At 40.0% G+C, this 27,814-nt stretch overlaps 1 protein-coding gene across 5 annotated transcripts in view; it reads right to left on the reverse strand.

Moving 5' to 3' along the window:
- Positions 1-27,814, reverse strand: part of OSBPL1A (oxysterol binding protein like 1A) — a 207,322-nt gene that overhangs the window by 89,892 nt on the left and 89,616 nt on the right. Inside the window, exon 1 of one of the 5 annotated variants that reach the window (XM_045849889.1) lies at positions 23,104-23,645. The exons of 3 other annotated variants lie outside the window; for them this stretch is intronic. The gene's annotated coding sequence lies outside the window, so the exon portion shown is untranslated. Of the gene's footprint in view, positions 1-23,103; positions 23,646-27,814 lie in introns of those variants that run through there. One more of the 5 variants, XM_045849892.1, reaches the window with a different exon arrangement.

Consider the following 27,814-nt stretch of genomic DNA (forward strand, 5'->3'; position numbering starts at 1 on the left):
AGTCGCATTTCATCCAGACAGGTATGAAGGGTGGAGATGCACAGAAAAGCAGAGTGGCAGAGACGTGGAACAGGTGATCCCACATTTATGTGTGATAGATGAAAATCAGGAGGGATACCTCAGGAGTGAGGGATCCCAGCCCAGACCAGAGCACTTAGCCCAGGGTTCCAGTGCCAGACAGATAAGTCTCCATAACTTCTAGCTGATAAAACCAGTGGGGGTTGGGGTGGTGGAAGAAACTGAAGGATTCTCACAAGACTCCATTTAAAGGGTCTGCAATGGTCTTGGGACTTATGCAGACCCACCCCCTGTGGGATTCAGCACCAGGGCAATAGGTGGAAGGGCACCAGTGGCATATGCGGAGAAGGGGAGAGAGTGAAGCGACTGGCAACAGGCTGAGTGTAGGAAGACAGCTTCCTCCTGGGCAAACTTCCAGAGGCCAGGCAGCAACACTGTCCCCGCCTCCAGGCCTTCCCTGACACAGAGCCACACAGTAGAGCCATGGGTTGCCCCACCCTGGCAATTACCTAAGGCTCTGCCCCATACAACTTACAGATGAGTTTTCTACATAGGCCACACTACTAGAACAGGGAGTCAAAGCAGCTCTACCTAATACACAGAAACAAACACAGGGAGGCTGCCAAATTGAGGAGGCAAAGGAATATGGTCCAAATGAAAGAACAGAGCAAAATTCCAGAAAAAGAACTAAATGAAATGAAGACAAGCAACCTATCAGACACAGAGTTCAAAACACTGGTTATCAGGCTGCTCAAATAACTCACTAGGTACTGCAACAGCATAAAAAAGAGCCAGGCAGAAATGAAAGTTACTTTAAGTGAAATAAAGAAAAATCTACAGGAAACTAGCAGTGCAGGGAATGAAGCCAAGAATCAAATCAACAATTTGTAGCATAAGGAAATAAAAAGGCATTCAATCAGAAAAAGAAAAAAAAGAATTAAAAAAAAATGAGGATAGAATAAGGAACCTCTGGGACATCTTCAAATGTACCAACATCTGAATGATACGGGTGCCAGAAGGTGAAGAGGAAGAACAAGAAATTAAGAACTTGACTTGCAGTCAAGATGGAGGCATAGGTAGACACACTGTGCCTCCTCGCACAACCAAAACAAAAATTTAGAAACAAAAAAAACCCAACCAGAACTGACAGAAAATTGAACTGTACAGAAGTCCAACAACCAAGGAGTTAGACACATTCATCCAGTCCAGAGGAGGGGCGGAGTTGGAAGCAGGGTGGTAGGCAGACCCCGGGTGTGGGGTGGCAGCAGGCAGACCCAGTGAGGCCGCAGGGCGGCTGGCTGACCGAGCGATCCCACTTTCGAGCACAAACGAACCAGGAGAAGCTGGGTAGCAAGACAGACCGCACAACCCAAAGCCCCAGCGCTGGGAAATAAAGACTCAAAACACCAATTGAAACACCTGTGGAGGTTGAGGTGGCGCGACTCCCAGCCTCACAGGAGAGTGCGTTGGAGAGACCCACCAGGTCCTAGAACGTAAACAAGTCCACCCACACAGGAACCAGCACCAGACGGGCCAAATTTGCTTATGGGAAGTGATGGAAGGGACTGAAATCTGAGAGAGAACAAAGCAAGCACCATTGTTCCCTCTTGGACCCCGCCTCCACATACAACGTCACAACCCAGCGATATGGGTTGGCCTGTGCTGGTGAACACCTAAGGCGCTGCCCCTCATACATAACAGGTGAGACAAGACCAAAAAAAAAGAAAAAGTGGCCCAAATGGAATAGATCAAAGCTCCAGAGCAAAAACTTTTAAACAATGAAGAGACAGGCAACCTATCAGATGCACAGTTCAAAGCACTAGTGATCAGGATGCTCACAGAATTGGTTGATTTGGTCGCAAATTAGATGAAAAAATGAAGGCTACGCTAAGTGAAATGAAGGAAAATGCACAGAGAACCAATAGTGATGGGAAGAAAACTGGGACTAAAATCAATGAAGTAGACCAGAAGGAAGAAAGAAACATCCAACCAGAAAAGAATGAAGAAACAAGAATTCATAAAAAATGGAGAGGCTTAGGAACCTCCAGAACATCTTTAAATGTTCCAACATCCAAATTACAGAGGTACCAGAAGGGGAAGAGGAAGAGCAACAAGTGGAAAAGTTATTTGAACAAATAATAAAGGAGAACTTCCCCAATCTGGCAAAGGAAATAGACTTCCAGGAAGTCCAGGAAGCTCAGAGAGGCCCAAAGAAGTTGGACCTAAGGAGGAACACACCAAGACACATCATAATTACATTAACCAAGGTAAAAATGAAGGAGAGAATCCTAGAAGCAGCAAGAGAAAAGGAGACAGTTACCTACAAAGAAGTCCCCATCAGACTGTCAGCTGATTTCTCAAAAGAGACCTTACAGGCAAGAAGGGGCTGGAAAAAAGTATTCAAAGTCATGAAAGGCAAGGACCTACATCCAAGATTGCTCTATCCAGCAAAGCTTTCATTTAGAATGGAAGGGCAGATAAAGTGCTTCTCAGATAAGGTCAAGTTAAAGGAGTTCATCATCACCAAGCCCTTATTATATGAAACGTTAAAGGGACTTAACTAAGAAAAAGAAGATAAAAAATATGAACAATAAAATGACAGCAAACTCTCAGTTAATAACAACCACACCTAAAACAAAAGGAAAAGCAAACTAAGCAAACAACTAGAACAGGAGCAGAACCACAGAAATGGAGATCCCATGGAGGGTTACCAACAGGGGAGTGAGAGGGGTAGAGAGAGGGTAAAGGTACAGAGAATAAGTAGCATAGATGGTAGGTGGAAAATAGACAGGGGGAGGGTAAGAACAGTATGGGAAATGTAGAAGCTAAAGAACTTATGACACATAGACATGAACTAAAGGGGGGGGGGAATGTGGGTGGGAGGGGTGTGCAGGGTGGAGGGGAGTGAAGGGGGAAAATGGGACAACTGTAACAGAATAATCAATAAAATAAAGAAATTAAAAACTTATTTGAAAAAAATAATGAAAGAAACTTTCCTAATTTGGTCAAGGAAACAGACATAAAAGTTCAAGAAGCAGAGTCCCAAACAAGTTGGACCCAAAGAGGACCACACCAAGACACATCATAATGAAAATGCCAAAGGTTAAAGATAAAGAATCTTAAAAACAGCAAAAGAAAAGCAGTGTTACCTACAAAGAAGTTCCCATAAGACTCTCAGCTGATTTCTCAAAAGAAACTTGGCAGGCTAGAAGGGACTGGCGAGAAGTATTTATTCAAAGTGATGTAACGCAAGGACTTACAACTCACATTATTCTATCCAGGAAAGCTATCATTCAGAATGGAAGGGCAGATAAAGTGCTTCCCAGACAAAAGTACAAGAAAAGGAGTTCATCATCACCAAGCCTTTGTTATATGAAATGTTAAAGGGAACTATCTAAGAAAAAGAAGATCAAAACAATAAACATTAAAATGACAACAAATTCACAACTATCAACAATTGAATCTAAAATACAAACTAACCAAACAAGCAGAACAGGAAGAGAATCACTGTGAGGGGGAAGGGGAGAAGGGGGAAAGGTGCAGGGATTAAGAATACAAACTGGTAGGTACAAAACAGACAGGGGATGTCAAGAACGGAATAGAAATGGAGAAACCAAAGAACTTACATGCATGACCCGTGGACGTGAACTAAGGGGGGATTACTGGAGGAAATGGGCATACCAGGCAGAGGGAGGCAAAGAGGGAAAATTGGGACAACTGTAATAGCATAATCAATAAAATATACTTTTTAAAAGGTAAAATTTTAAACTAACCTATTTAATAAAGATTCTGAAATTCTTAAAAGTCGATTTCTCATCACCACTCTTTGACTTTTCACTGCATGTTCATTTGTGACTGTACTCTCTCCTGTCGGGGTTATGCCTGAGACGTGCTCAAAGGTAAGCACTGACCTCATCTTTTCAAATGAATAAATATCAAGGTGCAGAGTAACAGCAGAGGTAGAGGGGGCACAGAAGCAAGGCAAAATAACTCTTTTTGATAAGCTCTAAGTATTAAGTATTTCAAAGTTTACCAAGAAAAGTAATAATTTATGCAGGACCGTGAGCAAAACTGTCTCTAAAAATCTATTATTCTCAACTTCAGTATGAGAGTTTATTAAGCACCAAAAAATGGACTTTTCATAAATATTTGCATTAAAAATGTGTCTGTGTACACAGAGCTATTTCTGTATCTACTACTATTAATGTATATACATAGCATTTTATAGTTTAAAAGTCACTTTTACATACTTTTAGGTCACTGAGTCCTCCTAACAGCCCAATGAGGAGTTTATATTTGTACAAACTGAATTAGTATCATAAATTTTTTCACTTGCCAAAGCTTAGCAGAGGAAGAACTAAAACCAAGATCTTTTAACTCTGAATCCCATAAGCTTTTCAACACACGGAACTGTCAACACCTACATGGCCCAGGAGCACTGTTGATGGAAATACATGATCCTGTAAGGGTCTCACTTTTTCTGAGGGGCCAGGGGGAGAGTTACCTGGACCACATGAAGGTTCATGAAAACCATCCCGTGAGTCCCTGTCAAGGGTTACACATCACTGTGAAATGGCAAATTGAGTAGATTAGAAAGTGGCTGAATCCATGCCCTCAAGCACGACGGTTTCTCATTCCACGAATTAGTGGAGTTGTCCTGTTCAAAACCCATCTTACAGCCAAGGCTCTCTATCAGGAAGAATGTACCTGGATCAGGTACAGGGTTTGTTTTGGTTTTAATTAGAAGGCCCAGTTTTAGAGCAGATCTACTGAAGCAGGACTTCTAAGAGTGAACTAGGCCTGTATATTGTGCCAGAGATTGCTCATTTCTCACACCGTCCATTCTTGCCTTCCTTAACAAGAACGCTGGTTTGTTAGCTAGCTTCTGTAGCCTCCTAAAAGACTATTTATTGCTCAGTATCTCTGGCAGCTGTGGCCATATGACTACATTCTGTGCAAGAAGAACAGAAGTACTATGAGGAATTCATCAGATCTCCTTAAAGAAGAAGGCACACTCCTATTTTTGCCCCATCTTCCTTCCCTGCAAACTAGAATTTGATGTTTGAAACAGCCTCTAACATCTGAAACTGCTACCCAAGGACCAAGCTGCCCACCTCCTGTCTTCTTTCAGGTGGGGAATAAAATCTCTAACTTATTTAAGCTAACATTATTTGGTCTGGGATTTTTTTCTTTGTTCAACACTAACACTAACACTAACACATGTACTGTCTTTTCAAAGCAGCACATATTATTTTGATATAGTTCCTGGATAAAAATTATTGACTTAGAAGAGTTTCAGTGTAGTTAAAAATATTTACTGAACACCTACTACTATTTCAAATAAGTGCTAGAGATACAAAGTAGAATAAGAGATTGCTTACTCATTGGAGAAATTATAATCTAGCAGGAAAAGGGGACACTTCACATCCCTACCCAACTCATCTATTAAAAACACAAACCCGGCATTACGTCCTTCTGTAAAGCATTTCAATGGTTCCCTATTGCCTTCAGCTATAGTGTCAAAGTGGAGTATACCTAGGATATGGAAATATCGGAAAGTCTTTTATATTTATTTTTTCAAAAATATTACACATACAGACTGACGATGGTGCCCTCACATGACCCACACATGGCACGGTCAAGTGCAGGATGCACTGTAGCTTCTGGCAAGAATGGCAACCACCACTCAGAGACTGACAGAAGCACCAGCTTTCATGGCACTGTCAGGCAGTGCAGTTTGAGAGCTTGGTCACAGAGATTTAAAGATGATTTCATCTAGTTTTAGTTAACTCACGGAATGCACCCATATCATAAAAGCCACTGCACAGGGGCTCCAGGTTGGGGAATACTAATAACGAAACATGAACAATGGCAAAGGCTTCTACTCTAGTATGAGTTCTTTGTTAGCGGCCCTGGTAGAAACAGATCAGGTGTAATCAGATGACAAAAGGCCAGGTCTCCAGAAAACCCTATGAGATGTGTAACATGTTGGTCACCCGTTATTTATGTGTTGTTATTATGCCTCACGGTATAAGCTAGTGAGACACGAGGCCATGGCATCTGGCTCAACATTTGAAGTCTAAGCTTCCAGAGGGTAAAGGGGTGTCTGACCTGCAGCCCGCTGGCCACGTGCGGCCTCGGGGCGGGGGGGGGGGGCTATGAATGCGGCCCAACACAAAATCGTAAATTTACTTATAACATTTTAAGATTTTTTTGTGATTATAAGTCACAATGTATTTAATGTGTGGCCCAAGATAACTCTTCTTCTTCTAGTGTAGCCTAGAGACACCAAAAGGTTGGACACCCCTGGAATCTTCTGAAATATTTTTTAGTGAGTTTTAGTTACATGGCATTTAGTCCAGAGCTTTACCTTTCAATTTCTTCACTAACGGTCATAAAATGTTTAGAAATTTCTTTAAGGTTTTTTTTTTTAAAATAGAAAAGACAAAAAAACACAAATCACTTGGAGAAATACTTACTCTCAAACTACAAACAATGTCTGAAATAGTAGTTAGAAAATAGTGTGATGAGAAACTAGGCCAAATTCCTCGTTAGAAAATACTGCTGGAAGATACACAGACTCACTCCTGAAGACAGGAAAAAAGAACTTAATGTGGGACATTTTTACCACATAAAAAATTAGATACTTTGAATATGTCTCAGCTAAACCATATTTGAGTGGTAGACTAAAATAATGAGGTTTTTTTCTTTTTAATGAAACCCTAAGGAGAAAATGTACCAAAGAAAATAAATTCTCAATAACAACTAACTTAAAATGTTTTATGGAAAACTGTGTATGTATAAAATGTAATACAAAAATGTAGTTGCTTGACCAAAATTGAAGAGATTCTGACAAATTTGATATTGAAATGTGATTAGAAAAAAAAGGAAAATTATAGGCCAACCTTAATCATCAATTTAAAAATTATAAGCAAAATATTAGCACACAGAATTATGCATGAAAGAAAACATATCACAACTATGCTGGGTATTTATTCCAGGGATGTGAGGTGAATATTTATCAATATAACCCCACATAATTAAATCAAGAAGTTTCTACATTTCTAATTAATGTAGAAACATTTTAAGATCACTACAATATACACAATCATTGGTAAAAGTAAACCAATACACTATTGGTTTACTTAACTACAATTATGGGTGTGTGTGTGTGTATATGTATATGTATATATAAACTTCTTTAACATAAAACAACCTGTAAAGGTCTACCAAAAAGATTCAGAGCAAACATCTTAATGCTAAAACATTAAAAGCATTCCTCTTTTTTTAAATCCTCACCTGCAGATAAGTTTATTAATTTTAGATAGAGCAGAGGGAGAGGCAGAAGGAGAGGGTAAGTGCCCCAACAGGGGACTGAACCTGTAACCTAGGTATGTGCCCTGACCAGGGATCGAACCCACAAAGCTTTTGGTGTAAGGGACAATGCTCCAAACAACTGAGCAACCTGGCCAAAGCTAAAAGCATTGCTCTTAAAATAAGGAATACGATAAGAATGCTGTCACAAGTTCTTTGCAACACTGTATCTTATGAAGCTCTAGTAACAAGCTTATTGAAGAAAACTAAAGATACACGAACTGAGAATAAAGAAAAAATGTTTTTAAAAGATTTGACGGTCTGAATAGAAACGGGAAAAGAATCTAGAATTACTTAGATTTATTAAGAAATTTTTGTGAGGTTGCTGGACTTTAGATCAATGTACAAAGTCAACATCAACCACAAAGCAAAATGAATCTTTGCCCTGCTAAATTGCCTTGCACCTTTATCAGGAATCAATTTACCATATAGTGTGTGTGGGTTTATTTCTGGACTCGTTAACTATTCCATGTGTCTATTCTTCATTAATACCACACTCTCTTAATTATTAGAGCCTTATAATAAGTGTTGAAATCAGGTACTGTAAGTCTTATCACCTTGTTCAAAATTGTTTTGGCTACTATATGTCCTTTTCATTTCTCTGTAAATTTAGAATCAACTAGTCAATTTCTACAGGGGAAAAAAAAACAAACCCTGGCTAGAATTTTGCTTGGGATCATTTTAACTATATAGATCAATTTGGAGAAACCTCACATCGTAACTTGAGCCCTCTGATATAAATTTTTTTTAAAAAATCTTTGTTTATTTAGGTCTTTAGTTTCTCTCAGCAACATACAAAAATAGAATAAAAACAAAAACTGACTCTTAATGGATCATAGACCCAAATATAAGGCTGAAATTAGAACATACGGAGAAAAAAAAAATAAACAGGAGAAAATTTCAATAAGCGTGAATCTATCAAAGATTTTTTTAAAACTTCAAGTTGAATCGAGAACATTAATAAAATCAAAACTTTTGATTTTCAAAAGATAATGTTAAGAAAGTGAAAAGCTAGCAGAAGACTGGGAGAAACTATGTGCAAACCATATACCTAATAAAGGACTTGTATCTAAATTAAACAAAGAACTTTTATAACTCAGCAACAGAATGACAAACAACCCAATTTTTAAAATGGGCAAAGGACTTGAACAGACATTTCTCAAAACATAACAAATGGGAAAAAAGTATATGAAAAGATGCTCAACATATTTAGTCATCAGAGAAATTGTAAGTTATTATAATGATACACTACTTTGCACCCACCAGCATAGCTATAAAAAACTTTTAAAAAAGTGTTGGTGAAGATGGAGAGAAAATGGAACTCTTGTGCACTGACAGTGAGACTGTAAAGTGGTACAGACACTGAGGATAACAGATTGGTGACTCTTCAAAAAGTTGAAAAGAATTATCTATTAGCTAGAAAGTTCACTCTTAGGTATATACCCAAAAGAACTGAAACAGGTTCAATTACTTGTACAAAAATGTTCAAAGCAGCACTACTTGCAACAGCCAAAAGGTGGAAACATCTCAAAAACATCCCTAAATGAATAGACAGGATGTGTTGTACCCACACAATGGAGCACTACTCTGCCACAAAAAGGAACGAAGTACTGGTACATGCTACAACGCTCCTTAAGGTTGAAAACGTTATGCTCAGTGAAAAGAAACCAGACACCCAAAGCTTACACACTGTATGATCATGTTTATATGAAATATACAAAACAGGCAAACTTCACAGAGACAAAACAGATTGGTCCTTTTCAGGGGGTAGGGGCAGAGGCAAGAATGGAGAGAGTCTGCTCAGTGGGTATGGGTTCCCTTTTGGGATGATGAAAATGTTTTGGAAGTAGACAGAAGTGACAGTTGCACAACCCTGTGAATTACTAAATGCCACTGAATTGTACACTGAAAAAAGCTTATGCTATGTTATGCAAATTCTATCTCAATTTTTAAAAAATTAATAATGAACATCCAAAAGCCCCACAAATATGCACTTCCCATATAACACAGCCATTCTACTTACTTCTAGGTATTTACCTAAGATAAATGAACATTATGTCCACACACAGTCTTCTACAACATATATGTAGCTCTATTTGTAATAGCCAAAAATTGGAAACAATCCAAAGGTTTATACATAGGTACAAACAGATGTGGTACAGCCAGAAAATGGAATGCTATTCAGCAATAAAAAGAAATGAACTTCTGATACATGCAACAACATGGATGAATCCCAAAATGATTATGCTGAGTTAAAGAAGCCAAGCCTTTACTGTCCCCGCAAAAAACCCACAAACTATGAGATTCCATTTATGTAAAACTGTAGAAAATGCTTACCAGTCTTTCATGATAGAAACCTGATCATTAGTTGCCTGTGGATAGGGGTATGGAAAATGGGGAAGGTATTCCCAAAGGCCTGAAAAAACTTTCACAAGTAACAAATATTCCTTGTCTTGATGGCCGTGTTGGCTTCACTAGTGCAAACATGCATTAAAACTCATACATTAAAAGTATACATTTAATGTTTCATATATTAAAACTAAATTACAGTTTAAATTAATGTATAGTTTATTATATGTCAATTCTACCTCAATAGAGCTCTAAAAATGACAGTATTTAGCAATACTGAGGGCATAGTGAGAAGAATGCTCATACACTGACAATGAGAGTTAAAATGGCAATACACTTATGCAAATTTCTAAAGGATACATATGACAAGAACATACTCTGACACAAATGAAAACAATGTGGGGCAGTAGTAGGAACGTATACTGCATCTGTACGTTTGTCAATATGAATAAACTAAGACACCAAAATCCTGCCAGAGGCTGCTGGGTCCTGGTTTTCATATAGTCCATGTGTCTCATAGAAAATAGCTTTCTGTATCCTCCTACATATCTTCCATCTCTCTCAAAATTTTGAAACTGGCAAAATATCTCAAATCTGTCTATTTAGGAATTGATGTTTGCATCATCAAATTTTTGCAACAGCCCTGACCAGTGTGGCTCAGATGTAGGCTGGGTGTCTTCCCACAAAGTGGAAGGTCACGGGTTCAGTTCCTGGTCAGGGCACATGCCTGGGTTGCGGGATTGGTCCCGGTCAGAGCACATACAACAGGCAGCCAATCGATGTTTCTCTCCTTCTCATTCTCCCTCCGTTTCCCTCTGTCTAAAAATAAAAAAATGTGGATACAAATAAAATCTTCTTAAAAAAAATTTTGGCAACAAATTTGCAAAACTGTGCACTGCATCAAACAGAACGGATGTTTGCCAGGTACTCTGAAATAGTGCAGGATGCATGGCTCTCTCAGCCATCTAGTACAGGAACCCAATCTGAGATCCCGTTAAGCACCTCCTGTCTCATCATGGTTGCAGAGCTTATACCTAAAAATAGCTCACTCTTATGTAATCACTCACCAAAGATTTATATAGTTTATGAATCCTGGAATTAAATTTCTTTTTTGGTGATATGCCAAAAAAAAAGAGGTAAACAATAATTTTTAATGCCAGAGAAGTTTAATTATAACCTAACCAAATCTCATTTTCAGATGTTATTCAAGGGCTCCGTAGCTGATGGTTTTGTGGATAAAAATAACCAGAAAATTTATACATATAGCAGAAGTCACACCCCACCAACTCTAATTTTATAAATAAACTTTGAGGTTTTTTTATCTATAATAAAATTCATCTATTTTAGATACACAATTCAGTGAATTTTAACATATATATATTTAACTAGCATTTAACTATCATGTAACTAGCATCACTATGAAGATACAGAACACTTCCATTGTCACAGATTCTGTGTCCCTTATAGTCCCTCCCCCAGTTCTCCCGACCCCAGGCAGCCACTGCTCGGACTTCTGTAACCATGCATTAGGTTCATCTGTTTGCAGAGGACAAATCAATGAAATCATGTAGGATGTACAGTTTTGTCTGGTTTCTTTCAAAGTATAATGTTTTTCAGACTCAGTCATGCTGCTGTAAGCACAGACATGAGCCACTTAACAATGCAGGTAGGTACACCGGGAGCGATGTATGTTAGGCAACTTTGTAGTTGTGCAAACATCAGTGACTTACACAGACCTAGATGGTGTTGCCTGCTGCACACCTAGGCTATGTGGTATAGCCTGCTGCTCCTGGGCTGCAAGCCTGTAAAGCATATCACTGTACAAGATGAGCATATCACAAACAAGATGAGAAATCAAACGTAAGAGAAAAGGATGCAATCCAGAGATGCAGTAAACGAGATGCACGGGGCTGCTGCGGGCATGGGGAAAGCATGGCATACTATTTTACAGTAAATTTTTTATAAGTAGGAGGCATGTGCTCTAAAATAATGATAAAAAGTACAGGGCTATAAACACATAAGCCAGTAATAGTTGTTTATTATAATTCTCAAGTATTATGTGCTGTATGTACTGTATGTGCTACACTTTTATATGACTGGCAGATCAGTAAGTCCGTTGACACCAGCATCACCCCAAAGATGTGAGGAAAGCATGGCGCTGACATCATGACAACGTCAGGGGGGCGACAACACTGCCAGGCAGCAGGCATTTTCAGCTCCATTGCAATCTATGGGATCACCACGGTGTCTGAGGTCTGTGGACGTCCGAAACGTCATCCCGCGGCACACAGCTGTATGTGCACTTCCTTCCTTTTCACTGCCGAGAACCCTCCCACTGTACAACTGTACGTCAATCCAGGTCCGTTTTTCTAACACCGTAACTCAGTCTCTGGAAGTATGTTCTGTATATGCTAAACATTAAGCCCAGAAAGACAATAACTTTGCTTTTACGGATTCTGATATTTTATTGTATTTTGACAAGTGTTTTCACAGTTCTCAAACTGGGGGCAGGGACAGGACTAAAATATGTGGGAATCGTAACTCGGAAGGTTAGAACTCATCTGAAGAAAACATGTTAAACATCTTAAAGCAGTACTTCCCAAGTTTTACAAGTCAAGGCACGCACAGAAAATGAATTTGCAGGGCACGTGTGCGAGGCCAAGCTCCCGGTGTAGGGCTCTGGCCATTCTAACGGTTGAAAACATCGTTTATCTTAAGCCCACTACTTAGAAAGTTCTGTTAAAATGTACCTGAAAAATAAATATTGTTTTATAACCTATATTTGTTTTTTAAAAACATAAATCTTATGAGCAAATAAAATTATATCTAAAATAAAATATTGATTAAGCAAGCAAAGCAATTTGAAAATTCCCACAGTCCTAAAACAGTGAACATGGTTTCTTATTTTTCTCTCTTCAGGGGCACTTAAAATTTATTATTTTTTTTAAAAGAAGAAAAATTAACCAATGACTGTGACTTAGTGCCCACGCACCCTTTCCAAGCCCAGTACGATGCAACTTTTAAGCAGAGAGAGGTCACGCATTCCATCATGCCCTTCATGCAACAAATACTTTCAACCACCTACGCCATGCCAGGCATTCCAGGCTGCAGGGAGTCAGCACTGAACAAAACAGACAAAAAATCCCTGCCCTCAGAGAACCTACAGTCTACTGTGGGAAACGAAACAAGTGAATGAGTGAAATATTTAAAGTGTGAAGTGTTAGGTGGTGGAAAACATGAAAGGCCGCCCCCTAAAAAAAAGCTGGGAAAGGGAGATCTGGGAACTAGGATGGCCAGAAGACTCACTGAGCAGGTACCATTGGATTAAAGGCTACAGAGATGCCCTGGCAATGTGGCTCTGTTGGCTGGAGCACTGTCCTGTATGCAGAAATGTTGGGGATTCTATTCCCAGGCAGGACACCTAGGTTGCAGGTTCAATCCCCAGTCAGGGCACATATTGGAAGGCAACCATTTAACGTTTTTCTCTCACACTGGTGTTTCTCTCTCTCTCTCTCTCCCCCCCCCCACCTCTTTAAAATCAATAAACATTTAAAAAATAAATAAAAATAAATGCTGACAGAAGTGAGAAGAGTGCCAGGCAAGTATCTAGGAAAAGGGTGTTCTACAAACAGAAACAAGAGCAGTTCTAAGGTAGAAACGGGCTTACAAAACTGTTGAACAACAGGAAGCCACACTCCTCAGAACAAAGCCAGCAGGTGAGAAGGAAGCAACGGAGAGGTCCCAGGGGCAGGGTAGCAGAGCCCATCCGATGGGGCTTCATAGGTCACTGTAGCAACCGAGGCTCTTTTCCCTGAGTAGTATGCAAAGCCAACTGAGAAGTGTCATCCTCTGAACATGAACTTCATCTGCAACACTAGACTAATTTCTGAATGACAAATTTTGACCAAAAACCAGAGGCATCAGTGAAAAGCGAGAAGAGGAAGAATCTGGAAAGCTTGACATATTATTAACAGTTGAAGGAACTTGGAGGTGTTTGGCCTGAGGGAAAGAATTTACGGGTCACTCTAAATAGCTGAGAAACTGTCACAGAGAGCAAGCATACTTTTTTTGTGATACTGCAGAGCAGACTCAGAACCATGAGTGGAAGGGAGGGAAGGAGGGAGGGAGGGAGGGAAGGGAGGGAGGGGAAAAAAAAAGAGAAGAAGAAAGAAGAAAGAAAGAAGAAAGGAGGAGGAGGAGAAGAAGGGAAGAAGGAAGAAAAGAAGGAGGAGGAGAAAGAGGAGGGAAGAAAGAAGAAGAGAGAAAGGGGGGAGGGAGGAGGAAGGGAAGGTGGGAGGAAGGGAGGGAGGGAAAAGAAAGAAAGAAGAAAAAAAAGGGAAAAGGAAGGAAGGAAGGCACTTTTAATGTAAGATTTAGCTTTCTCGCATTGATGGTTTTCCTGCAGTGAAATGGGTGGTCACAAGAGACAATTCATGTATAATAGTAGTAGTAGTAGTAACAGTAGCAGGAGGAGCAGGAGTAATACCTAGGAATGTTTACTATATGCTAGATGTTATGATAAATACTAGGAATACTATCTCATATCATCCTCCCACAATCCTATGAGGTAGTATTATTAATGATGAAGAAACTGAAGCTTATTTGGATGACATGACCCACCTAGGATCACGTAACTAGTGACAGAGCCAGAGCTCAAAAGCCAGGTCGTCTGACTCATGCTCCAAACTCATAACCTATACGTTTCTATTGCCTATATGTCCACACAGTGCACAACACAATCATCTAGCAGACAGGAAGCCGGAGAGAGCATTAGATGACCTCTAATATTCCCTTTATTATTTTGTGTATCTATTTCTCCCAAGTTTCCATCATATTGTTAAAATTTTCCTTTGACTTCATTGTTTATAGAAATTTAGTACTCTTAAATATGGCTAAGCATAAAATAATCATTTCATTATAGAGTATGTTAAATTCCCTATTTGATTTTAATGCTCAGGTTAATCATTCTCCAGTTTTGAGTAATATATTTTACTTTATTAGTTCCCATGCACAGGTGTGACTTCTCTCAAGTATATTAATTTCCTTGTCTCATATTTTTTATCTGTGGTAATTCAAACACATCTCCATTTTCCTATGCTAACTGCAGACAAGAAAAAGTTATTTTCTGTTACCCAACTATCTTTCAAAAATACTACAGTAAATCGACATTTGATATCTAAAGTCCAGGAAGACAGTAAATATAAAAGTAGATTACAGGTATAAAGAGTTGAACTAAGACTTCAGTCCGTGGGAACCTCAAGGTTCATGCCTGCTCTGTGCAGCGCCTCCACCCATTGGAGGGAAAAGAGGGGACTGAGGAGAGCTGGGGCTGTGCACCCCTCACCGCACTTCCCGCAACTGTTGAGGGGTGGGAAAAACAACAGAAAACCACTGCTCTGCACGGCAATGACGGGCCAATGTAAAAACAGGTAATCTGGCAACCATGGGGCAACATTTGGATCAAAAAGGTGATTAACTCTACTTACAAAAAACTTTTCTCCATGCCCACACCCATCAGGATGGCCACTATTAAAACAAACAAACAAACAAACAAACCCAGAAAATGGCAAGTGTAGGCCAGAATGTACAGAAACTGGAACACTTGTACACTGTTGGTAGAAATGTTAAAAAAAAAAAAAGTGGTGTAGCCACTGTAGAAAATAGGTGAATCCTCAAAAAATTAAAAGTAGAATTACCATCTGATTCAGCAATTCCACGTGAGTACGTAGCCCAAAGAACTGAAAGCAGAGACACAGAGAGACATCTGTCCACTCACCTTCATAGCAGCATTAGCCACAACAGCAAAAGGTGAAATCAACCCAAGTGCACCACTGACGAATGAATGGATACACAAAATTCTGTGTATATACACAATGAAATATACTATTCAGCCTTAAAGAGGAAAGAAATTCTGGCACATTCTACATCACGGGTGAACCATGAAGGCTTTATGCTAAGACACGAGAGTCACAGAAAAATTATATTGTATGACTCCACTTATATGAGGTTCCTAATGTTGTAAAATTCAGACAGAAAGTAGAACAGGGGTTGCCAGAGGCCGAGGGAGGTAGGAATGGGGAGCTGTTGGTCAGGGGGACAGAGTTTTGGTTCAGGAAGATGAAAGAGCTCTGGAGGTGGATGGTGGTGACAGCAGCACGACAATGCGAATGGACTTAGTGCCACTGAACTGTATACTTATAAATCAGGATGGTAAGTTTTATGCTATGTGTAATTTATGAAAAATAAATTTTTTTTTCTCCAGATACTGGTCTAAAATATATGACATTAACATGAAAAAAAAAGGCTCCCATTGTAACATTTGCCACATATTTTAACTTGGGTCCTTCAAATTATTTACTTATAATGTCAATTAATATCAAAATGCATATACTCTTGACATAAAATAAAACCACAGTATAAGGTACAAACCTATTCCTAACCTTTACTTAGTACTTACTACTCTCAAAAAACTCCCCAAGCAGCATTATTATCATGCCTGAATGGACTCCGGGGCACAACCACATTCAACAGCTCACAGGAGAAGGCTGTGACCCAGAGATCTTCCAGCTGGGAAAATGGCTCTGAAAACACAGAACAATTCCTGGAGGTACTATGATAGGACCTGTAAGTGATAGAGCCCTACACTGATACTGTGGACGAGCCATAAAATCTGGCTTTGAATTCTCTTAAGGCCAAAACAGAGTGAGAAATATAATTATGCCCTTTTAATTGTCCACAAGGAAAAAAATATATCAGTTCTTTAGGGAAAACAAATTCCCTCTTTACCCTTTGTTCTAATTCCTCCATGTAGTATGTAAGGGAATAAGAGTATTTTACATCAAAATAATCAGTGATGTCATTAAAGCCAACTTTCCTGATGCCCCTCAATAAAAATTGGGGGTATAATTCAAATTTACAACTGAGAGTCACTTTTCAAAAAAATCAAGAAAATATAGCCCAGGATGTAGCATTCTGATAGTTTAATTTTAGGATTAAAATGAAAAAATACAGAGAAATGGATCAATTCTGTATCATCCAACAATGTGGCCTCTACCAAGCAAAATGTTCCACAAAAATAGAGAGCATTTCCTGTTGAGAACCTGGAATACAGGTATTCTGTGCAAAAGGTGAAGACACCAATATTCTCGGCCATCTGCTTAGGTAAGCTGTAGATGGTCGGTGCTTAATAAATGGGAGCTAAATTAAAAACAAATAAATTAATAAAGTTTGTATCCTTTTGTCAAACTGAGAAATTAGCTTATATGGGCCATATCAGCTTTGAGATTAGATGGTTTATCTTCTGGAAAGGATCCCCTTTCCCAGCCAAGCCAGGTGTGGTTCAGTGGGGCTGCTCTCCAGCACTCAGGTGGAAGGCAGATGCTGGATTTAGCTCTAGGTGTAGCCCACTCCTTGCAACACAAACTTGAAGATGTAGCGGACCCTCTATCCTGGCCCTTCTCTCCCCCTGCATTCATGTCCATCATTTCAAGCTGGGATTTATGAAGGTGGCCTAGACTGGGTGGCAGGGGGTGTTTTTCTTTTTATTTGTCTTAAGTACTAGCATCCACCTAAGTCCCCAAATAAAAAAATAAAAATGACCCAACTAGGTCCTCTACAATCAAAGATTAGTGTTATGATCTTGGGATTTAAATGACTAATCCATTAACACAAAGCAAAATTAAAAAGAGTAAAGAAAATACACAAAATTAAATTATTTCTATCACAAGGAAGAAATTTTACTGAGAATAAACCCACAAGGGTACTTTTTAATTCAGCTGTTTAGAATCCGGAACAGCGACAACAAAATCTCTCACAGAAACATCACTAAAGTGAAGGCTGGTCTCTTGTGATGGCTCAAAAAGGGACAGTGTCCTAAACGCAGCAAGTAACAGGTGAAGGGACAAGATGTCACCGCAGGCTAGTGTCTAGCCACCTATGTAACAGCGTGGCCAGGCAGTCCTCCCGCCCGGGGGGCTGTTAGCTGGCTCCGTCCAGCAGAGCACAGATGCCTCCCCTGAGCCTCTCAACCCCTGAGCAGCACCCCTGGTGTCCTGTCATTCCTGTCACCACCTACTGCTTTCCCATCAGGGCCTGTTTGATCCAGCGCCTGGGCCACAAACCCTTTTACTCCACTTCTGTCTCTGAATTGAGCACAAAATCCTTTCAAGATACTTCTCTGAAAAGAAAGCACAGGAAACCTCCCTATATAAACCACAGGCTGGTCCTTATCTCATTTGAGACCTGCAGCAACTCTTGAAGTAGTGAGAAGGGGGTTATGCTAATCACACTGTCTCACAAGAGGAATGTGCGACCCTGGGGCTGAGTTGCCCAGAGTCAGTCAGCAAGAAAAGGTCACTAATACCGGAGCCCAGACCTCCTGACTCCAAATAATAGTAGGTTCGTGTTCTGCCACCTGTGCCTTCTACCTAAGCGTTCCCCATAGTCTCCCTGCCTTTGTCACCAATTGGATTAACAAAGGTCCTGTCATAAGCAATGGTGAACCTTTGAGCATCTGAAGAAAATTAGGTACAGCTTATCCACTTTTTCCTCTTTGGTGCTGGAGCCAAGGTTCTGAGGAGAAGGAAGGAACAAGACAGAATGGGTTGAGCAGATAATGGAAAAATCCTCCAAGTATTTGGGGGGAGCAGAAAACTGGGGAGATGGAAGAAAAAAGTGGGGAAGGAGGCAAGGGAGTGATAACCATCCTTCTGCTACCACCTAAGTGCCAGGCGAAAGAAAAGAAGCAGTAAGGGGTGAGGGGAAAAGAAGACTGCGACCAGCAAGGTGGGAAAAAGGAGATAAAAAGGCCAAACAATGAAAACAAGAAAGAGCTGGGTAAGAGAAAGAAATATATAAGTAGTCAAAACCTTCCCAAAGTTCTAGTTGCTTTAAATACTACAAGGACAGTACTCTATACTACATACGGTAGCAGCCCTCGGTCTGGAAAGATGAAGTCCAGGAAGCACATTATTAAAGTCTATGAGATAAAGTAATGGATAAAGCTAGCAATGATTTTTTCCCTAAATTACAAAAAACTAGAACTAAGATATATATAATTTGACACCTAGAAAAGAACAAATTTTGAACAAATTATTCTGGTTTGAGAGACAAAGAATAAGCAATGTACAGATCCTAGGGGAAAAACATATAAAAAAAAGTGATAGAGAAAACAATAAAATGAATTTAAAAGAAAAAGATAAACATAAAGACAGTTCTTTAAAAATCATCAAATAAAGCCTTAATCAGACTGATTTTTAAAAGAGAAAAATTTATCTGGAAACATCCAAATAAATATTAGGAAAAAAATGGATAAAGGTTAGGATAACGAATACATAATTGCAGACCCAGCAAAGGTTAAAAAAGACAGTTTCTAATAATACTCTGAACATCTTTACAATACATTTCAAAACCTAAAAAAAAAAGGATAAATTCCTAGAAATATATACCTTGTCAAAGCTGACACCAAAAAAATTGAAAACTAAAATAGTCCTATAACTATTAAATACATAAAATTAGCAATTTTTAAAAATCTAACAAGAAGATGGTTTTATAAGAAAGTTCGACTGAATTTTCAAGGAACAGACCATTTCAATTTTATACAAGCTTTCCAGAGAAGAGCAAGAAAGGGAATACTCCCAAATGGCTTTTATGAGGCCAGTGTAACCTTAGTACTAAATTCTGAAGAGGACAGAACAAAAAAAAAAAAAAATCAAACTGATCTCATTCATGAACAGATGCTAAAGTCCAAAAGAAAGAAAATCGAGGAGAATGTTACAAATAAGTCATCATGACCAAATTAGGGTTACTGCGGGTACATAAGGATGGCTTATCATGAGAACGAGTCTAAACATGCAATTTGCCACCTTAATTTTTTAAAAAGTTACAACTCTCTTAATAGAAAGAGAAAGAACATTTGATAAAATTCAATACCCCTTTCATGATAAAAAAATTCAACAATATAAGAAAAGAAAACTTTATCTGATAAATAGTATTTACTAAATATCATTCTTAACAGTGAATTGCTAGAAGTTAGAAGTGCGCCTTTCTTGAAAATCAAGAATGAACGTGGATTCCCACCCCAGCATTTAGTCAGAGTTGTTCTAAAAGTCCTAGCCTGGTGACTCTGCTTTCATTAAGAACAAAAATAAAGAAGAGGTAGAAGCACTGTAAGGAAGGAACAAAACTGTAATTATTCGCAGATCGTGACTGTCTACAGAAACATCGTTCTAGCTTCATCGTTTCTACTCTCTCACTTCCCATTTACTTCCCTCTTACTGCACCCTGGCGTCCTCCTACATCATGCAGCTACGACTTCCCTCGAGGCCCGCAGTGACCACTCGGCTTCCAAATCCAACAAACACAGTTCAGCTGTCATCTCAACATCTGGACCACTGTCTCCCCGGTCTCTCCTCTCCTACCCTCCTCCTGCCTCTCTGGCTGCTGCTTCTCGGTGCTCTCCACTGGCTCCCTTTCTCCCACTTGTCTCTTAATGCCAGTATTCAATCCTTTCATTTCAAATTCCTTCAAGCTATACTTCTCATAGTGGTGTTATTTATTCCTTCGGCCTCCATCGCCATGTTTATTCAGGTGACTCCCAACACTGATGATGCCTAAATTTTATTAGACAAGCAAGGGCAACCTTCCTTGGATGCCACTGCATCCAAAGGGTGCTCATTCTCCTCTCCTCCCTTCATTACCTGCTTCAGTCACCTTCTATCCAGTGACTTACGCCCTAATCTGGGAGTCATCGATGACTACTGTCTTTCTCCCCCATTCCTCACATTCAATCTATTATCAGCTCTTTCTTACGTCATTTATTTTTGAAGTCTTTCTCCTCTCTGTATCTTCCTTTCCTTTCCAGTCACCAACTTGGTTCAGATTTTGATGATTTCTCTCTTGAATTCCTGTACCTGGTCACCCTGCTTTCTAGGCCTGTCCTCTAATCCCTCTCATAAGGAGCAAATATGATTAAATCTCTCCCCTGATTAAAATCTCTCAGTCCAAATTAAGATTCAAACTCGTTAGGCTTATTGTGCAAAGTCTTTCAAGAAGACTCTGCTGCTATTCATCTAGCCTTGATATTTTGCTCCCTCTGTTCTAGCCTTAATGAACCATTTGCCAGACTTCATCCTCTTCCATTCCCTCTGGGTCTGTTGTGCCTTCTCTAAGAAACCTTTTCGTCCACCAGCTCCTATAGGGAACTCCAAGTTCTATGGAGACAGACTGGCATGGTAGTACCTGACAAGGTAAACATTATGTGAATACTTACTGGATTAAGGAAAAAATATACTCAAATATTATAAAAACTATACTATATAAAATACTACATAAAGTAATAGATGTCCAGTCTATGGTAGACCCCCATAAACATGTATAGAATTTATATCCTTAACACTCTGAAGTTAAAACGAGAGAAAACTTGTATCTGCCTATAATTCATTCACAATTCATCAGATAGCCAACATCAGGCACTGCACTCTCTAACAGGAATATGGCAGGGAACACAACAAACACAATCACACGCAGACTGCAGTCTGGTACCACTGTGAGATATAAAAACTTAGCAGGATAGATCTTGGGTTACGTCAAACATGATAAGCCTTATACACACATGCACGCTTCATGTTACTAATTAAAATCTTATGTTATTTTTGTTCACAACTCCACAAAAGTTATCAAAATGAAAACTACCTTCATTTTACAATCTTTATTTATGTTTAACTTATGTCTTAACTGCTTCAAAAATTAATTTGCAACAGTATATTTCGAGATTACATATAAAGCAAGCTAAAAATTTAGGGACATGTTGAATAGTGTAGATCAGGTGAAAATTCTAAATTTCTAATTTTTAAAGGAATCCAAGTTTTCTTATAATCCTATATCTGAGTGGCAGAAATACTAATAAATTTACAAAAGCTTTTTAAAAGACTGTAAGTAGTAAATGTCATAAACTGTACATAGAGCTTAGAGTACACAGCATGGCACAATCATGTTATCAATTATTTTGTGTACATTTAAAATGTATCTGAACTATATTTATATATTACCCTGAATATTACTATATGCATTTGCTTTTATATGGAAAATCTAATAAGCTTTTCAATCCACCCCCATTCTGCAAGCTGTACAACTGAAGATGGAGAGATTACGTAGGTCACCCTCTCCATCAATAAAATTCCCTAAAATGAACATTTAAAGAGCTTCTAAGGGGATACTAGAGTCCATATTCAAAGCAATACAAATTCCTTTAAGATCCCAGAGTCTAGTAAAAGTAGCACTGGGACAAAGGCCAAAACAGCTCTCATGTCCTCATGATCGGATCAAACATCCACTCAGTTAAAATGTATTAACTTGCCAAAGTCGTCAGCTTCAGGGCTGAAATCAAACATTATTTGGACCAGAGATCAACTTTGCTATGTTTTCAGACTGAAAAGAAAATTTACATTGAGATTCCCATATTCTAGCCTACACATTACTCCACCAACATACATTTCAAGCATTTTTCTCTTCTGAAAAAGATTCCTGTTAAGCAATGGTATGTCTTCAAAATGAAATGCTTTCATTCTGACTTTGAACCTAATTCAGTTAAAAAACTTGTAATAGCTTTAATAACCCCAAAGCAGTACTAAGTTCTTCCCCTGCACCATCCCTCCTCCCGCCCTCCCTCCAAATCCAGAAAAACACCAGCACAACAGAAAACACAAAACAACTAGCCACATGGTCCCAACGCTAGGGATCGTGATTCTCCTCTGGTTTAGGCTACAAAGAATGCCTGTGAGTAATCAAAAATTCCTAATCAAAACAAAGTTGAAAGCCACCTCCCCATACCCCAACCTCGGTAAAACTGCCCTTTCTGTTGACACTCAGGCATTTTCTTCGTTTTCTCGGCATTTCAGTGGTTTCTGTACAGTGAATGCTAAGTTCATCTCAATGTCAGCCAGGGCAGAGACACGCAAAAAATCACTAACTTGGAAGGTTATTTAGGACAATAATGTCTTTCACTGTCTTACTCCTCCCACTCCAGCCCCACTTGACCTACTATCAATGCTAAGCTGAAAAAAAAAAATATATATATATATATTAGTCCACGGGCTTTTCCCCCAGGGGCTTTTCCTGAGGGAACCGCAAACGTAGAACCTGCAGGAGACCCCTTGCTTGGCAGGGTCTCCGAGCTTTCCGCACCCCTCCCCTCAGGCCAGCGGCTGTACTTCTCTCGGAGCACACACAACCCAACTATTCTTGGATCTACTCACATCCCTCGATCTCGTCTGGCCGCCCTTCCCCCTCCCCTCACCAGTGTCCCCTGTGGTCCGTAGGCTGACCCCAGCAAAGCCCCCGAGAGGCGCACGCACACCCACCTACCTGGGTCAGATCTGGAGATCCCGGCTCGCGCTCCACCCTGAGCTCCTCGGCCAGCTCCAGCACAAATGCGCTCGGCCTGTTCCTCCACCTCCCTTCCAGCGGAGCCAGGAGGTGCAACCCAGGGTGGCACCGCAAGGTCTCCCTAAGTCACCTTCTTGCAGCGTGGCCCGCCCCAAGTCCAGCGAGGTCGAGCAGAGGCGCGGCCCGCCTGCCCTGGGCCCTGGACTCCCCGGGCGCCAGAGGTCCGTGCAGTGCCACTGGGCCGCAGACCCGCCCTCCCGGGGCTCGCTGGGGACTGGCGAGCAGGCGGCGCAGGGACGGCCTGCAGCCGGAGGCAGCTGCTGCCTCTGTCGCTGTCGTCCTCCAGTCCCTCCTCCCTGGCCCTGCCGCCTGTGCGTCTCCTGGAGGCACAGGTAAGGGACCTGCCAGGGGGCAGCGAGAGCCTGCACTGTGCCCTTGCGAGCAAGCTAATGGACTGCTCCCAGGGAATTTTCGGGGAAGTCAGTCAGGAAACTGCTACTCTTGCCCGGCGTGCATCCGAGGAGGCTCCTGCGAGGTCCTAGAGTGGGCTGTGTGCTCAAGCCCTCTGCCGGAGACGCTGGCCCTGACAACTTTTAAATGGCCATCCTGCTCCTGGGGAAAAGCAGAGAAATCCTGTGTCTTCTGGAGTCTTCCACCTCGAACATAACTGGCACATAGTCTTACACTGAAGAGTTAATGTTTCCAATCTCAAAACAAAGACTGAGTGTTCTTCACATTTTGAAAAATGTATTTTCTGGCTACCATTTGAACAGTGAGGAAAAGCAGCAGTATTAACCCCACTGACTGTGAAAGCTACATATAGGAAATGCATGGTTTCTGATTCCAGCCAGACTTGAAGTGTAGACAAAGGCCCAAAGGACAGGACAGAAAACTCCGCTACATAAATACTATACTTCAGTGGAATGTTCAAGCTAGTGAAAATCCTGGTTAACTATGAGGCTGGGGTGCAGACTTTTTGTTCCAAGAGTAGTTTTAAACCTTTCCGATATGTATAAATTCTGTCCTCAAACTTCAGGGACCAGAGTACTACTGAACAAAATTATTTCTTTTGACAAGCTCCTAGGGTAAATTCACCATTCCAACACGGTAGCTGTAATTGCACTCCAGATGTGAAGGGTCTAGATACGATGCCGTACTTAGAAAATCTGGAATTAGTGTTAAGTGAGTCTTCATGGTGTCTTTGAAAAGCCAGTTTGCTTTCTTTTCTTTTTTTTTAATATAATTTTTACTATTTTTTTTTAGATTTTATTTATTTATTTTTAGAGAGGGAAGGGAGGGGAAAGAGAGAGAGAGAAACATCAATGTGTGGTTGCTGGGGGCCGTGGCCTGCAACCCAGGCATGTGCCCTGACTGGGAATCAAACCTGCAATGCTTTGGTTTGCAGCCCATGCTCAATCCACTGAGCTACGCCAGCTAGGACTGCTTTCTTTTCTTTTTAAAATACTAAATAGTATTATATTTCAAAAAGTCTTATTAAAAGGAGCCCTTGCTACAGAAATTCCCTAGACCTTGAGAATTAGAGAACAAATTCAGTTTATAAAGTAGTACTAGGCAGCAAAAGCAAAACAATGAATAACAAGGCTAATTTGTTTTAGAAGGTAATTTACAGAACACCTAAAATGTGCCAGGCACTGTGTTAAGGAACTAGACATAACCCATTTGTATTCTGGAAATAGAATTTCAGATTTGGAAATAGAATTCCCGAACGATTAATTTCTTCAAGGTCAAGAAAGCAGAGTTGACTGGGCTGACTCAAAACATTCTATTCTTTCCTTTGTACATTCATTATTCAATCATCCAGATATTTATTAACTGTCCACTACATGCCAAGGACTATGCTAGAGACACATGCAACAAAAATAACTAAGACACAGGTGCTTACTCAAGGATCACCAGCTCAGGGAATCTACAGATAAGTAACTACATAATGATGCACTCTGATCGTGCTATAACAGCAAGGAACTTGTGGAACGGGAGGGACATCTAACCCAATTTGAAGGGTGGAACCTGGGATTAGGAAACCGTGGCAGTCATCCAGCAGAACCTTCTTGAGAACTTCACCTAACACAGTGGCAAAGGGGAAATTGTGTGGGGGTGGGGGAAAGGGAATAAAGGGGGAGAGAGCACTCCTGAGGTACAGGACATAAAAATGACAGGGCTTGATTAAAGGTGGGGATGAGAAAGAAGCATAAACCAAAGGTCATTCACATATTTCTGGCTTGAGTTTCCCAACAGGTGGTAATTCCTTGAGTTCTTTGATTTTAGATACATTGATTTTGAAATACCTTTGATGTAACCATATGTAAATGTTCAAAAGGAAGCTGGCCATACTGGTTCATTGCTCAGGAGAGATTTAAGGTGGAGATGTCAGAGTCATCATTGATTTCTGGTGGGTGAGGTCATCTAGGAAGAATGCTGGGAAGGCCACCTACAGAAACCTAGGGAATACTACCATTGAGGGCTCAGGCTGAAGAAACAATGCTTTAGAAGAAAACTGAGGAGGAGCTGCTATAAACAGAAAAGAAGCCCTAACAGGTAGGAACAGGTAGAAATCACAGAGAAGAATTCTACCAAGCAAGCAGGGGTCAAGTGCCAGATCCTTCCAAGGACAAGCAAGATAATTTAAGGGTGTCCTCTGATTCGCAATAAGGAGATATTGGCAAGAATGGTTTCAGTGGACTGGTTGAAGAATAAAGAAGTAAAAACAGAAAGTATCACATTTTCAAAAATGGAACTGGACAGGGTTATAGAGAAATAAAAGCTGTAAGGAAGTAGCAAATTCAAAATCAACGCCAACATTAATTTTGAAGCAGAATGGCAGAAAAAGATACCTCCAATAAAAGAAAAAGATAGAGGTACAGATTGGGGTGAGGCCACGTACAATTACTGCCTAATATTTAGCAAAGAATTCGGCTCAGAGTAGAAGGGTAGGAAGACATTGCAGGCGTGAGAGAGAGGTGAAGGCCTCCAAAGCAGCAACATTAGGAAATGAAAGAGAGATTAGGGACACAAAGTGACGAAAGGACTCTGAGCAGCACAGGAAGCACAAGGAATATCACTGCCCACGACGTCAGGGAGTTACAAGTCCACCAGAGGACGGGATTTCCCTCTGCAGACGTCAGCATCTGGTCCATAGCAGCAGTTCCTTTCGGTTGGCTCCAATTTTGAGTCTGAATCTTTCCACTACATCACAAACTTACCATCACTAGCACTCTAATCACACATCTGGGTTATAGCTCTTTAGCAGTTGGGAGATTTAACACAGAAGTATAAATATTTTATAAGTGAACTTACACTAACCTGAAGTAAACAAGTTCCTACCTTGGAAAAACAGGTTTGACTAAATAGCAAGGGGAGCGTGACAACTCACACAGCATGAAGGGCACCAATGACGGCTTCTGTGTGACCTTTTAACCATTTTGATCCCCCTTCTGGTGAGGAAAGGTATAGAAACAAAAGTAATTCATGAAACCAGTTTCTAGCCTTTTGAATGGAACTCTCATACAAGATTAAAGAAAAACCACAGCATTTACATTCTATTATATTCTGTTTCCCAAGTATATCACCCTAAAATATCTAGTAAGTTTCCCTTTAGTACATCAATCATAAACTTTATAGCTTATTTTATTGCTGCTCTTTTTTTTTTCAACACAAGTATTGTTTACAAGTAAAACATGCCTACATAATGCCTCATTTATGTAGCGGTATATGGAAACCTCAAGTATCTTGGTCATATCAGAGCATTCCCAGATAAGCAAAGAACACCCACATGCCACAGAAACAGAAAGTCCTGGTCCAGGCACTGAGGCCTGTGCCTACTGTAAATGCTGAAGTCTCTCACATGGAGCTGTATTATCTCACTGTGGACATAATTTTCCCAAGTTTGGTGATCTGGTTTTTGTTTTAATAAACAGAAGAATTAAAGAGTAAATCAGAAGGGATAAGTATTCCATGGCTAGAGGCAGGCACACAGTCAATCTAAAAATCAAGAGAGAATTTTTTAAAAACCCATAAGGAGCCATAGAGAAAACAGTCAATAATATCATCATTTTGTATGGTGACAGGTGGCTCATTGTGATGATCAGACCATAAGGTATATAAATGCTGAATCAGTATGTCGTGTACCTGAAACTAATACATGTTAACTATACCTCAATAAAAAAGATTTAAAAAGAAATCACAGCAGTAGTTATGAGATATTTTGAACTCAATAATAATAAAAAATTGGCATATCAAAAAAAAACTACATAAGGAACGAGAAAGAATTCAAAAAGTATCAGCAGGACTGGACCATTTAGTCAAAAAAACACTGAGTCCTGTAAACATTATCCTCTGAAGGCACTTCTAAGTTTTAAAAATTTAGCGTAAGAAGTAAATGTGAAACATTTAGAATAACTCGTCACCAAGGAAAGGTTAGAATAAAAGCAGTTCTGTCTCCTGGGGATTGCGATCCTATGCATCTAACAGGTCCTGACTTCATGACAGGCTCTGCACAAGGGGTTTTGCCAGTGTGATCTCGCTTCCTCTTCAAAGCACTCCTTTCTGATTGGTCATCACTTTAAAAAGGAGACTGTATTTGAAAACTGAAGTAAAGAGAGATTAAATGGCAGAGCCAAGAATTAGACCCAGGTCTACAGGAGTTTAAACATTTTGACTGCTCTTCTAATAA

Source organism: Phyllostomus hastatus, unplaced genomic scaffold (assembly GCF_019186645.2).
Source record: "Phyllostomus hastatus isolate PE091 unplaced genomic scaffold, TTU_PhHast_1.1 phas_contig_80, whole genome shotgun sequence".
Taxonomy (NCBI): Eukaryota; Metazoa; Chordata; class Mammalia; order Chiroptera; family Phyllostomidae; genus Phyllostomus; species Phyllostomus hastatus.